The following is a 13,821-nucleotide window of genomic DNA, read 5'->3' on the forward strand; positions in this document are numbered from 1 at the left end:
ATCATTTTACATAAAACTAGCCCACTGTACCAATGAATCATCAGTCGGACTTCGTTAAATAGGATCCACAGTTGGTTGGCTTTCGGAAACAATCAAACAACAAAGTGATGAAAAAAACTGTTTAGAGAATTATTGAGCTAAAACTTGTGAACGCGTCTGTTATGAAGAAAGCATAAGCATTTGTCTATCGATTTTTATTAGGGAAACTAATTATAAATCTAAAAGCGCCCCAGGACAGATCGCATGGTCCTAGGCTGATAAAATACGTTTGCAAGTTGCAGTGTGTAATAACTATGATGCTCAAACTACAATGTTATCAACGCATAATTGAGCCCACGACGTCATGCAAATTGGTAATCTCAGTTTAGCCTATTCAACTCTCTGAATTACAACAGACGCCTTAGGCAGTTTCTAAAAACCGGTACCATGACCTGTGCCCTTCGCTGTGCTTTGTTGTGGTAGTAATGGCCGAAGTTTGGTCCAATGGATTATTTTCGAAATGAGGCTTGGCCTGATTTAGCCCTTACGCTCACAAAAAAACTCTTCGTTGCAGTGACCTCAAAAAATACGTCGAAACGCAAAATGACCTAATTCCAGAAGAGTAGACAACGTATTCACTTTTTACCCACTTTTCAGAGTTCGCCTACTATAAAAATTAACTCGTAGATGTCTGTTTGTCCTACGAACCTGTGAGTAAGCTTTCACAAAAATCTGTTCCCACCACAGTATACGCTCTGTAAAGAAGAGTTATGCTAAATAAAAGAGGAGATAATTTTATTTAAAGGAAATAAAGTTGTGTCACACCTTTATAGCTATATTATTATGTACGTGAAAAAATAAAAACAGTATTGGAGATTAGTACGTATTAACGCAATCGATTTTGCAGATTAATTCTAGCTAGCCGTCAAATGGAAAACTTACTACAAAGCTACGTACAAATAAAGATGTCAACCATCTCGATATAAACTTAATGTAGTTTAGGCTAACAATATTGATATCACTAAAATGTTTTCAAATCAAAGCGGAATAATACAGTCCCCGTTCATTAATGAAACAGTAACATAAAGGGTTGTTAAAGGTCATAGTGCTTGTTTCATTAAAATTGTTGTATCGGTTCACGATGATCTTTTTAGATGTTGGCCTCCAAGTATAGGATTTGAAGCTGAAACGGAACCAAAATACTCATTCTAATTATGCCTCTCTACTTGCACATAAATGGAAATGAGGGTTTTTTTTTTACTTGCAGGAACAACTGTACACCCGACTTATGACGGCAGACCAGATTCAGCTCGCATACCAAATTCATCATCTTTGTATGAACTTTTACTTGATTTTGTCTGCCCGTGTTCACATACATGCCACAGCCTGCATCACATATATTTACATTAAACCACTTTATTAGTGAGTTATACACCGCTCTTATTATCCAAAAAGGAAAACTAACAGAGCAACAACAACCTGTAGGATCCAATACATATTTCTACCTCTTGCTATGGACCTATTGTGGGTTATACGTGCTTTGAATAATGTGTTCAATAGGTAATGCTTCTTTAGGTGCGGAAAATACTCGACTGCTATTAACGGGCCCCTTCTGATCCCTAACTTATTGCCGAATGCGCATCTCTTTGCGAAACAGTTTCTCGTAAAACGTTGAGTGGAAACAGGGCTGGCACTTCCCACATAATCTAATCATATCCGCATCTAATAAAAGACTTCAGAAGGTATTGATCGCTAACGTTGACAGTTCTAAATACGTAATGGGCTCGCCTTCTTTTGGATATTACAAATATTATTAACATATTATTATAAATTATCTACATCAAAGTATCACTTATGAAAAAATAGCTACGAAGTTTTGGAAATCTAGCTAAGGGCGACTTTCTCACTCCAAGTCAATAAAGCAAGCTGCTTTGTCGTGATTTTATTATTTTATTTATTTATTTATTTTTGTATATTATAACGCCGTAGTTGTCGCTAGAGTAAGTCACATCTGCTGGACCATAAAGGCGCCTTTCATGGGTTGTTAAGTAAACATGCCCTTTGAATCCTTAAGGCAGCAAAATATTTTAACGCGAATCGATTTCCTCGAATGAGTATACCCACTCCGACCCAAGTTCTAATGTTTTGATTTCTGCATTTCCCATGCGGCAGTGCTTGAAGTTTTTTCCCGATTAAAACAGCTTGCTTTCAAATATTATACATACAAGGAGAAGGATATTTTATCAATCAATGCTAACCTTAGGCCAGACCTAGTCTTCTCTTTCTTAAATCGTCAAGTTTATTAGTCAAACTGAATGTGTTTAAATGAAATAGCAACGCTACCTCTTCGAATCTTCATATAATTTTAGCTTTTTATTCTGCTTTTTCTGAGCTATTTTAGCCTTCCCCTCCAGATTAACTCTAGGATCAAGATCAACCAACCACCTTGAGCAATCGAGAATACAGTATATTGTTACAGTTAATGCTGTGGAAGTAATTGGTTCAGGGTGATTCTACAACGACTTATAAATAGCTCATAATAGTTTATAACTAGAATCTACAAAACGCTCACTTAAGGATTGTCGTATAGTAATTCTTCACTCGCTTTTTGCCCTCCAATAATAGGAACAGAAACGAGAAAGGCGAAATTCTGTCCAATACAATGCTTTAACCGCCACAGTCTCTATGTTAAAAAATCATATTTTCTGCTTCCCATGTTCTTCATTTGAAAAAGAAAAAACTGCAGTTCTAGCCAAAAATAGCCAAAAATTGCAACATTCTCTGTCAGTTACAGCGTTTAGTATCTCATTATCTCGTACTCGATTGATGATTCTATCTTCACTGTGTTGGAAAATATGATATATCCTGCTTTTCTTTGCAGATTTTAACTTGGAAAACAAATAAAATAGAGTTAATCGACCTGCGTGAAGCAAGCAACGCGTGCACAGTGATGCTATTGTAGCTGTACCAATGGATTGGTTATTTACAGAAATTAAACGATTATTATCACATTAACAAAACGAAAACTACATTATATTATATTCTCGTCGGGCGTGGCAAATATATATATGGATTATGCAGTAGTAGTAGTACAATCTGCGGAGTGCAAGTTTGAAAAAAAACTTTTTTTTTCAAAATAAATGTTTCTAGTAAATGTACACTTCTAATAAATGTTATCACATTAGAAGTGTACAATTGAATAATTATTTTGCAATCGTAAAAAATGAATGTCTGTTTGATCGATTGCCTTATCGTGAAGCTGGTTTGTCGGCCTATTTTTCTCGCAACTTTAAGCCACTGTCTATCGTCCCTGTTATTTGTTTCTCCTTTTGAAGAGCGCGCTTTTCATATATGAAGATTGTGACTATTATTATTATTATTATTATTATGCTAGACATAAATAAATTTGCTTCTTTTACCAGTGCGTACCTTTCTACGCAATTTGTAACGTATTGAATTTTTACAATATATACTTGCGCCAACGACATGCCCGAGAGCTCTTCAGCACGTTTTTCGCAGAGATATCTTTTTCTCTTCAATACGATGGTTCAGCTTTCTATGATCTGACCGGGAACGAGTCGTTACTGCTTTATTATTGTTAATATCATATATATAATAGTTATCAATGGTGCTCAATTTTGTTATCAACTAATTATCAATAAACACTGTGTAAGTAGCTTAAATTGAAAATAATCTTTATCCTGTATGTCGATGCTTTACAATCAAATCCGCCTACATCCTCGATAGTCTCAGAACAGCTCATTATTTGCCACAGCAGCATAATTAAGTATAATAAAGGTAATTTCGATAATTACGCTCATTGAGATCACAAAATATTTCGCTCGCTGCGCTCACTAGTACTTTCGGAACATAACACCGGTTACATCAGACACCATACCATTATTGGCTGGGAGAATTGAGAATTAAGTCTTGCCCACCTTTCAACTGAATGAATCTCAGCGCATGGCCAACCTAGCCCCATAATCTCTTCAGAAGAAGCTGTCAATCGATGTTGAAATTGACAACTATCTCACATGTTATTTCGTGGGCGATACGAAAAAAACTTGCCGCGCTACTTTCCCATACTTGACTCGAACAACAGACAGCTTGGACAATCTGGACATATGCTTGAACATACAGAGTCTATTGTTTTTCTTTCAGTACGGCATCTGAAAGGTCGAAGAGTTCTTTCTAGTGCAGAGCCGACTCTCGCGAACAGTTTTCGACTCGACCCTGACCTCAGACAGGCGCGGCAATCAGGGATGTCATAGGCCCAAATGTTCAAGCTAAGGTTTGACCGCTCTGGTTCGTGGGACGTCACCCCTTCCAATCTCTCTGCGTCTCCATTTCTTGGCCCTCTTTGACAGCCTCACGCTGTACGCTCGTGTACATCAGTTTGGAGCCATCCGATTTAACAAGCAAAAACAAATTTCCGATGTGCTGCACAAGAAAGTGATTCTCGTCATCAGGGGCCAATTGGTCACCGATACTTTCGTCGTAATGCGTCTGCAACCCGGTGGGATGCTCTGTAGAACCCGAAGCGAGAAGCGCGTTCATTAGCTGGCCGCGTACAGATGCCACATTATTGACATCTCGGCAAGCGCCGTTGGCCTAGAAGGCCTGTTAATGTCGATTTACCTGACCATCTTGGACACTTATACCATTAGCGATGAGGAATATTCTCAGAAAAGTCTGAATTTTGTTTGCGCGTCTAATCGCAGTAAATAAAATTATTTTTCGTTTTATGAGGAATTGCTACTGGAAGTAGACTACTTTAGCGGGATTAGAGGCTGCGCCTAATAGCTGAAAAACGATCATCTAAGTTGAGTGACGTCAGAAGAACGAAAAGGAGATAGGCAGGTGGTCAAGTAGGTCTACTCGTTGAGTTTCATAGGATATTATAAATTTGCTAAATTCAAGGAGATCCTGAAGCTGCACCCCAATTATGTGAACAGATTCAGCGGAGACTGCCGTCAACTTACCATAATATAAAAGCCTGTCGCACGTGATTGGTATGCTGGACATCTTTTGAAACGTACAGCGAAGTTTACGTAGGTGGTCGTTGGTTCTGGTTGTGTGACATATGTGCTTGATTCTATGAAAGGAGAAGCTGGTGCAGGTTGTCAGATGCATTCATAATGACCCCCCGACGGGTAATAATAAAGAAAACCCCTGGCATGCACCTGCAACCCAAGGTTTTTAGGTGGTCATTCATTTATCGATGCGGATAATGCTGGCTCGGAGCCATACCGACATTGGTACAATTCGTTGGCCGTAAATCCTTTTTCTTTTAAAAGACGAAGCAATCGATGATTAAGCTCTGTCTTGCTTGTCGACGATAAAAAAGACTGCCGTTATATTAGCAAACCAAATACAGAACGAGTACTAAATCCAACTACTAAAAAAAATAAGCTTACAATTAAACTGTAAAACGCAGAGAAAGAGTGGTCATCGGAACTGGCTAGCCTTTTTCTGAAATCATCAACTGTATACTGCTCTTAATGAGTGCAGCTTCGTTTCTAACTTGAGGTTTGCCACTCAAAGGAACCAGCTGATTTGTACTTTTTCTGGATCAGCCCAGTAAGATGCCGTTAATATGGTGTATCTGTACTTTGGTATGCATTGTACAACAGCTTTAACGCATTATTATGGGCCGCGTCGACAAAACGCAATATAGATATCCGGTCAAATCATGACAGCACAGTGTGCTTAGCAAGCGTACACCAGCCTGTTAGATCTTGCAGAATTAGTTTGGAGGCTGCTAAAATCTATGGCATCTTTTGCAGCCAATGCAAGACCTTGGCCCTTCCCATGTACTTATCAAATTTCTTGACCGGTTGGAAACCAATCATACAAATAATGATTTTGCTTATCGGCTTTATCCGTAGTTTTGGCGAAACGTAACATGACCATCGTCGTATTGACCTCGAGCGGTATGAAACGACGCGACAGGACTTGCAAATTTTTACTCAGACTATTTATGGCCAGAAATCGAACCCGCATCATCCAAAACTGGTGATTATAGTTCGACTCTCGAGGCGCACCAAACTGTGCGCGGAGCGTTTTGTTATACAGTAAACAGCTGATATGTCATCGGCTTATCGAGAGTATCGGATCATTAATACTAAAAGAGTTCTAATGTGGAACTTACTACTATAAAACGTCTGTACAGACTTTTTGAATGCTTTTCCCGTCTCGTTGAAGAGACCTATTTGCGGAAGGGGAGAATTTTAAAAGACCTTTTTGTTGTCTTTCGTAAAGAGAAACAAGAGCTAACTGTTTATCCATACCACAACCAATGAAGTTATTATTGTTACAGAGAGCCTGTTGTTTAAACTGAACTACAATTAACGTAGGAGAAAAGAATGTCTAAATCTGGACACAATGTACCCTCGAAAAAATCTGGACACCACATCTGAACAGCGAATAGGCTTCAAACCTCATAGTTTTTAAAAACTGGGCGTCAACTTAGAGCGAAGGACGAAAAAGTAGGCTCATATTTAAGATAAAGAGTAGAGTTCAGTTTGTGCAGAGGTGTTGAACAGGCGTAAGGTCAGCAGACAACAATGGTTAAAATATGCTGAATGTATTCTACAATAATGCCAGCGTAACGCTGATCAATCGCAACAATGTGACATCTTATAAATATATTAAAATAGTTATTACAGGTTGTAGTTAACTTGCTACCATAAAAAGTGATGTTGGATAACGGCTGCATTCGGCCGATGTGTTGGATTAAGCGCGCTAAAGAGAGCAGTAACACTTCATCTCAATGCTTTATTGTACCAAATGCGTCGCGCGGTTCTGTCTCCAACGACAATCCTTGCTGATCGCTCTTGTAAATTTCGACATTCATACAAACACATACCCAAATAATAGTCGCGTTTCGCCTGTTAAAATCGATCCTAAAACTCTAACTATCTAAAGTGTTTAACATACATGGGTACGATTGATACATGCTAACCGAAGATCGGTGGTCACACGCGTCACACTAGTGTGGTCTCTGTCTCTATTCCCTGTGACAATCATACCGTATACTATAGCCCTTTACGACGAGCCAAAGTCAGTATTTTGCTATTTTCAGTGTGACTAAGTAGAATCTACGAAAAAAAGATTTATGTGGCAAGAGTCATTAGTCGATGGAACCGCATGTGATATATGCGGGAGAATGAAGATGTTCCCTGTGATAGGTTTAGAGCCACTGGAATCCATCCCATTATATACTCAGTAATAGATAAGACACTATGGGCCAATTGCTACTCATAAAAATACAAACTGTACGTGATAAGAGAACAGCTTACATAGAACAAGCATATAAACTCCGATTTAATTACGGGCTTTTTATTGTCATTTGTGCGGGTTTGAATAGTCAGTGTCATAATGATATCATCACATATATTTCGCTTACACACATAGTCATAGGTCTACCTTCATTTTAACCTACGACTATGATGAAGGGCGTCCTTATAATTCAGGTAATAGAGCATACAAACATTCTTAAGTGATGGAAAGTAGTTTCATTCGAAATTAAGGGATAAGTAAGTGGCTGTTCGTCACTTATTTATATATATGTATGTACTGAGAGAAGTAGAAAGAAAAATGGTGCCGTCTGCGGATGATGTCGAAGGTACACATGGAGCTATGAAGTTCATGAGTTGTAGTGTGACACTGTAAGACACTTAGGTCGGATTTGCGAATCATACCCGATAAGTCCATTCATATAATACGGTGGACTGGATTATAACGCTCAAATGCAGAAGTGCATATAATATAAAAACTAATTGTTTTATGCAGAATCGACAGTTAGTTAAGGACCAGATTGCCTCGCATATGGTGTCGCGTAGCTATGGTGCCGTGACAAAAAATCGAACAGGTGACCCACTGGGTGACGTAGAGGATTTGAAAGCCCTTTTTTCAGCCCGAATCAGTTATAAATTATATCGTGTGTTGCTAGTATTACATAAAGTATATGAATCAGTTCTCAATCAAACGAAAAAATAACGAGGCTCGGGCCAACGTGTCAGTTCAAGTATCTAGGGGTATCCTCTGCCCAACTATTATAAATCGACGATCGAGAATGATGCTATTATCTTCACATCCGTTCTATATGATACACATTAGATCCTACGTAGTACACAAAACACTTCTTTGAGAACGTTTCGATTTAACCCATTTGAAGATTGAAACGCGGCGACTGATGAAATTTTTCTCGCTAATCAGGTTGACATTTAACGATTGCTATAGCAACAACTGCCTTGACTAATACTTATAACCTAAGATAAGTTCTTGATATATTTGTTTGGGGCAATAGCAGCAACGGGAAAGAAAAGGAAAAAAACAGACACTACAAGTACCATATCTAAATTTACCCTCTCTGTTCTGTTATGGCGTCATTACGGGCTATGACGGAACGCGAAGAAAAGCGCAAAGTCAAACGGTCAGCCATTCAGCTGGCAGACTAAGTAACAGCGAAGCCAGCTCCCGTAAAGATCACGCCCGCAGTCTCGCCTCATTTCGCTTCGATAATCGCCATCATCTTTGGGCGAACAGGAGAAAAGGGCCAAAACAGGGCTCGTTTTACCAGTTCAATTTAGTAAACCGGGGTGGCATATTCTAACGAAATCGTTCAATAGTGCATGGCCTAGTGTAGGGTGCGAGACTACTTACGTCGGCAGACAAACGTGCCACATGCCGAGGGCGGGTGCTAAGCCACTAACTTGTAGATACTATATTATACAGTAGCTTAAATCGGGGTTGAACACTTAAGGGAACTTAAATTGAATTAGTGTCGTGACGTAGGCTAGATAGCTCAGAAGAAGACGTCGAGATGTAAATATGATAAGTTCTTGATATATGTCTGTCCGAGTAGAATGATCACTATTGTTCCTACTATGGGAGAAGTGGTGGTCGGTACTGGACGCTATTAACAAGCTGCGAGGTGTAAAAGCCAAGAACGGCTAACTTTTGTGGAAATGTCTGTACATGCTTCCTTCTCCTGATCAAATGCTTGTTGGGGTTTTAGGTAGAAATTTACGTAGAAGGCAAATCGTTTTTGACGCATACCGGAAACAAACATGCTGCAGCGAGAGGGCTAGCAGCAGTGTCACAAAAGGTCGTAACACTTAACATTCATACGAATATCCTGTGCAAATGTACACATTGAACAGAGAGATACACAGCGAACGAAACGGATGGTCACGAGTCAGCCAGCCAGCCTGGCCAGCTCTAGTCAAGAGATTTATTGACAAAACTAATTCAATACTACTTCAAGGTCCAGCCAATACAACCTTTTTCCGTTCTGCGTAGGCATTCTGGAATCTCACAACGACTCACTCACAAATTAGCTGACGGGAGTTATCGAAACGGTAACGATAAATGAAGTCGGACAATTAATGTTCATCAAGTTAAATTTTTGGCGGCATCGAATCGGTTGACTAACCTTGCATTGTACCCTGTGCCTAATAAATGTTTCAATTCCTGCCAGAATAAAACTCCCTAGCCCTGCTCCATAATTTGACCAGCAACCATAATGGCGCCAGTCTTAGGTCTGTGAAACTTGGCTCTGCAGTTGGTGATACTTTTGACAGTAAATAGATGTCTTGCCAACGAATGTTCAAATAAAATAAGGCGCTGTCTTTGTTCAAAATCAAATTATTTTTTACATTAACGGGCGTTAGTAAAGCAAGTGCAATGCTCATTTCTTAAATGATTTGTTTAGTCCAATTATAGCAATTATTATATCATTATCTCAATTAGTCGGTACGAGTACCTAATGACTCACAGAATAAAAGCATTAAACTTAGTTTCAATAGTATTTTAGATATTCTCTACGTTAACTAATTATCTATCTCTTCTGCTCCAGCAGCTACAATAGATGTGATATTTAGCCCGTCTCTGAGGTGATTTGTCGAGTGACCAGAATTTCATTCCTCGGGCACCTTAAATCAATTAAGTAGAAAGACAAAAATAATATTAATGAAAGAAATCCGAGATACTATGTTAAGTTAGTCTGATAATAAGGCCTATTGTATTGGTTCCTTGGATTTGAAAGTATGTATTTATAGGCGCAGCTTTGACCTTTGGAGGATCCACATCATTATCCCATAATTCTCTTAGGCAAAAATTATATATACAATTTCTGAGACATTTCTAAGACCGCTGTAACACCATTTATGAGGTCAATGGCAGCATGGTGATTTCGTATCTGCATTACCAGTATAGGATAATGTGGCACAATAGCAAATTATCTCTACTAGGGTTATTAATCAGTCGAAGCAAAATGATGAAACAGTGAGGAAATCTAATAAAATCTGTAAAACAAAAATGTAATGGAATAACGCAGAAGAGCTACAGAGTGAGTCTTACGGTGTAGTAGACTTGCGGAAATGAGGTGATGGGAGAATTGTAGCGAACTCGACTTCAGAACTTCGGTTCAGACTGCATACAAGCTCGCTTTAGGTGAGAATTAGGAAAAGTAATACGATAATGTTAGGCGGCCTTCGGCTTATATCGTTGATAAAGCAACTTAATTTATGTTTGGCAAGCTATAACACGAACTTGCTTTTGATTTAATCGTCCGGTACCCAAAGGCATCTGTTGTTTGTGGGTCGGTACAGTTTACCTCTGCATAAATAATAATAATAAAATAATATACTCTTGCCGTGAATCTTTTTGTTAAAAATAAACAAAAAATGTATATATTATTATATACGACCTAATTCCGTTTGGTGTTGCAAGTTTACAATACAACACCGCTGCGTATCATTTTTTTTTCGTATAATGCTATACATACTATCTTTCCGTTGCTTCACTATTTCGTATTCTGATTCTATTACTATTGTTTATAGTATAATAACGATAAGTTATTGCTTTACAATAATTTAATGCTATCACGAAGTCCATTGCATATCGATGGTTGTTTCACAAATATCACGAAAAACTTTTTCTTTCGTTTTTGTTTCATCTGTAGGTTTATCGTGTCCTAATTCTTACTGTTTGTAGAAGGTTGCAATATCATATTTTTTAACTTTTTTGGTAAAGCAGTGCATTTTTAGCAGCACGATTGCTACTGGCTAAGACACCAGATGATAATACCCATTCAACTCGGAACCCTCCCCTTAGCTTCATTATTTATTTGTCCGAATCAGCACTAACATAACACCACCAAGATACGAAAGATGGGCAGGAGCGTGCTAGGAAGTTCAAATGGTTAAAGCGACCCGGCCCAAGTTCTCTGCCCCATGAACGTTATATGTATACATTATCATGCACTAGGATGCTCTTTTAATTTTCACAGCTGTCTCATCCCTACTCTTTCATGGAATCAATATAAATTTACTGAACACGGGCCTATTTCTGGTATCGATCAAGTCAGGCCTATGGCATTGAAATTTACTCTACTTAAACTTACAAAACTGGAACCAATATTGCCGATAGTCGACTGTACGGCGAAATCGGTCACTCCACAAGCGCCAAAAGCATTGCCGGTAAGTCCTAGGAACTTAGAAATACGCATAGTCAGAAACAGCGTGATGTTTCCTTTTAAAATAAAGTTACTTCCTGGAATCTAGTGTCACGATAAAAGAATTTACATGCGATGCTGATTCAAGTTTTCGAGGAAGTTCAGATGAGTTCATTGGAAAATTGGAGACAACACCTTTATGTGTTCAACCTTAAGTCTACGAAAGAAAAAGTTTGTCAGAGGGAGTTGCTTCAAAACTAGCAAGTTGTGTTTTATACGCTTCCTGCGCTTTATCAAGAAACATTTTGTGAAACATTTTGGTTTGGTAATAACCTGTCGACGTACGTACTCATCTTTACCAAAACGAAAACTACGTTACACCTAAGAACGTCAACGATCTCCAGCAACACGAATCTACTCAACGCCTATCAAAACGTATGTTCTGGAGCGTCAAACAATTTTTTCAAATTACTATTATCAAAAGGATCAGAATTGTTGCTGCCGAGATGCGCTTTTTTACCGATTTGTATGTACAGTCGTTTGACAAGATGTTGCCCTACAGTTCATCGGTGACTGAGTATCCTTAGAATCTACAATATCTCAAGCTCACGTGTGGATAATAGACAAAAAAAAAGATATGTCTGCTTTATTCCAGTGACAAACCTTTATTCTGATATCTGCACATACTTAGAATCACTGCTAAAATTATCCCCATTACTAGTAAGACCGTCAACTGAAAGCCGGTATCGAAACGTTAATTCGAAAATGTAAGATATACCATGGTTCTTATTTGAATGTACAATGCGGTTGGAAGAAAAAATTACATCGGCTATACCTGTACGATTAACCCCTAAAAATCGGAAGACAAAAAGGCAGGGCTGTCTCGAGTGTCGAGGCGAAATCAGAAGGTAACTGCCAGTTAGTGCTGGACCATTTGTTGTTGATCGTTTGTTTTCCCATTATTAGTAAACCTTTGATTACATTTTAGCGCATGTACCTGAAGCCCTGTTTTATACTAGAATTCACTCTGTTGCCCACCAATTGGGCTGCGATCTTCTTTTCCTACTGCCAAGTCTGCTAAACTGCCACGTGGCCGGTCAGCTGCCTGAAGTAGTACTGCAGTGGCCGGCCACGCAAAACAATGTTCCTACCTCACATGTTTCTAAGTTTATCGGGTATCTACATTACTACCGACCCATCAGACTGACTGTAATCTTTTTTCTGTATTACCTCAATAGCAGGATAATGTTCAGCTCTATTTAGCAAGCTTCGGGCTACAGAAAATTTAGATAAAAGGTGCTTATATGAAAACCGAGATAGATAAAGCGTCCAACATGTATCCCTGTGGATAACCGTTAGCAGTGTTTCAAGGATAACTATGAAAATATAGTGATTTCATCAAAATGGTTGTCATATCCATTCACGAGGTTATAAAAGCTGCTAAAATGAACTCATTTAACGACAAAGCAATAAAAGATGATAGTCAGCAATTTTTGTCGGCACCAATTTTCCATTCATTTCTAGTAGAATAAGTTTTAGCGTGGAGAACAGGTCTAGCAATAAGTGGAACCAACCAGTAGGCTGAATGAAAAACTTTCCAGCTTGAGTTCATCTCTTGCACTGAGACCGCCGTTTTATGCAAGTAAATCACTTTAAAGTTTCTTTTTGTTTTCTTCGATTGAACTGCTCAGTTTAGTCAGCTGACGTTCACATCGTTGCCGTTTTATGAGCATTTACGAGTTTCATTTTTTTAATATTCCACTGAACAATTTGGCTGGAAAAACCGTAGTTGACTTGAATAAACCCACAATATTTTTCATTATGGATCGTAGCATTAGTACCAATAACCCAATACAGAAAGTATCCTTTTCTGACATATAATTCAATAAGGTCAGTGCGTCAGTTTATTCAATTCAAAGAGAACCTACATTTTTGCCTTTCCTATTTTTTGTATACACGTTGCCTACTCTAAACTACCCTTTGAATCACTTACTGATTAGCAAGTTGAAATGCATATTTGCCCAATAGTGCCTTAGTTAATCGTTGAATCCTTAAGAACGTCAAGTACGTGGATTACAAAGTAGTGGTGAATTTTCCCGCTAAAATATAGCTAACCAGTTTTTAATAGTTACAACACATGCTGAACTTTCACTCAAAGTTAAATTAAATCATTGCGCTGTCTGGGTAGTGTTCACTTATCGCTGGCTGACGAACAGCGTGCCCTATCCCAAGTAACGCTTCTGAAGTTCAATTTAGCTGTCTATCTTATTGTCCTGAGATGTAAAAAACAAAAAACCAAAATTTTGAATGCTGCTTTTTCAAAGCGCTAACATATGGACGGGTCCTTTAAAGTAAATTTGGCGTTATTAGGTGGTAGTTAT

The sequence above is a fragment of the Varroa jacobsoni genome, unplaced genomic scaffold, assembly GCF_002532875.2.
Source record: "Varroa jacobsoni isolate VJ856 unplaced genomic scaffold, vjacob_1.0 contig02892, whole genome shotgun sequence".
Classification (NCBI taxonomy): domain Eukaryota; kingdom Metazoa; phylum Arthropoda; class Arachnida; order Mesostigmata; family Varroidae; genus Varroa; species Varroa jacobsoni.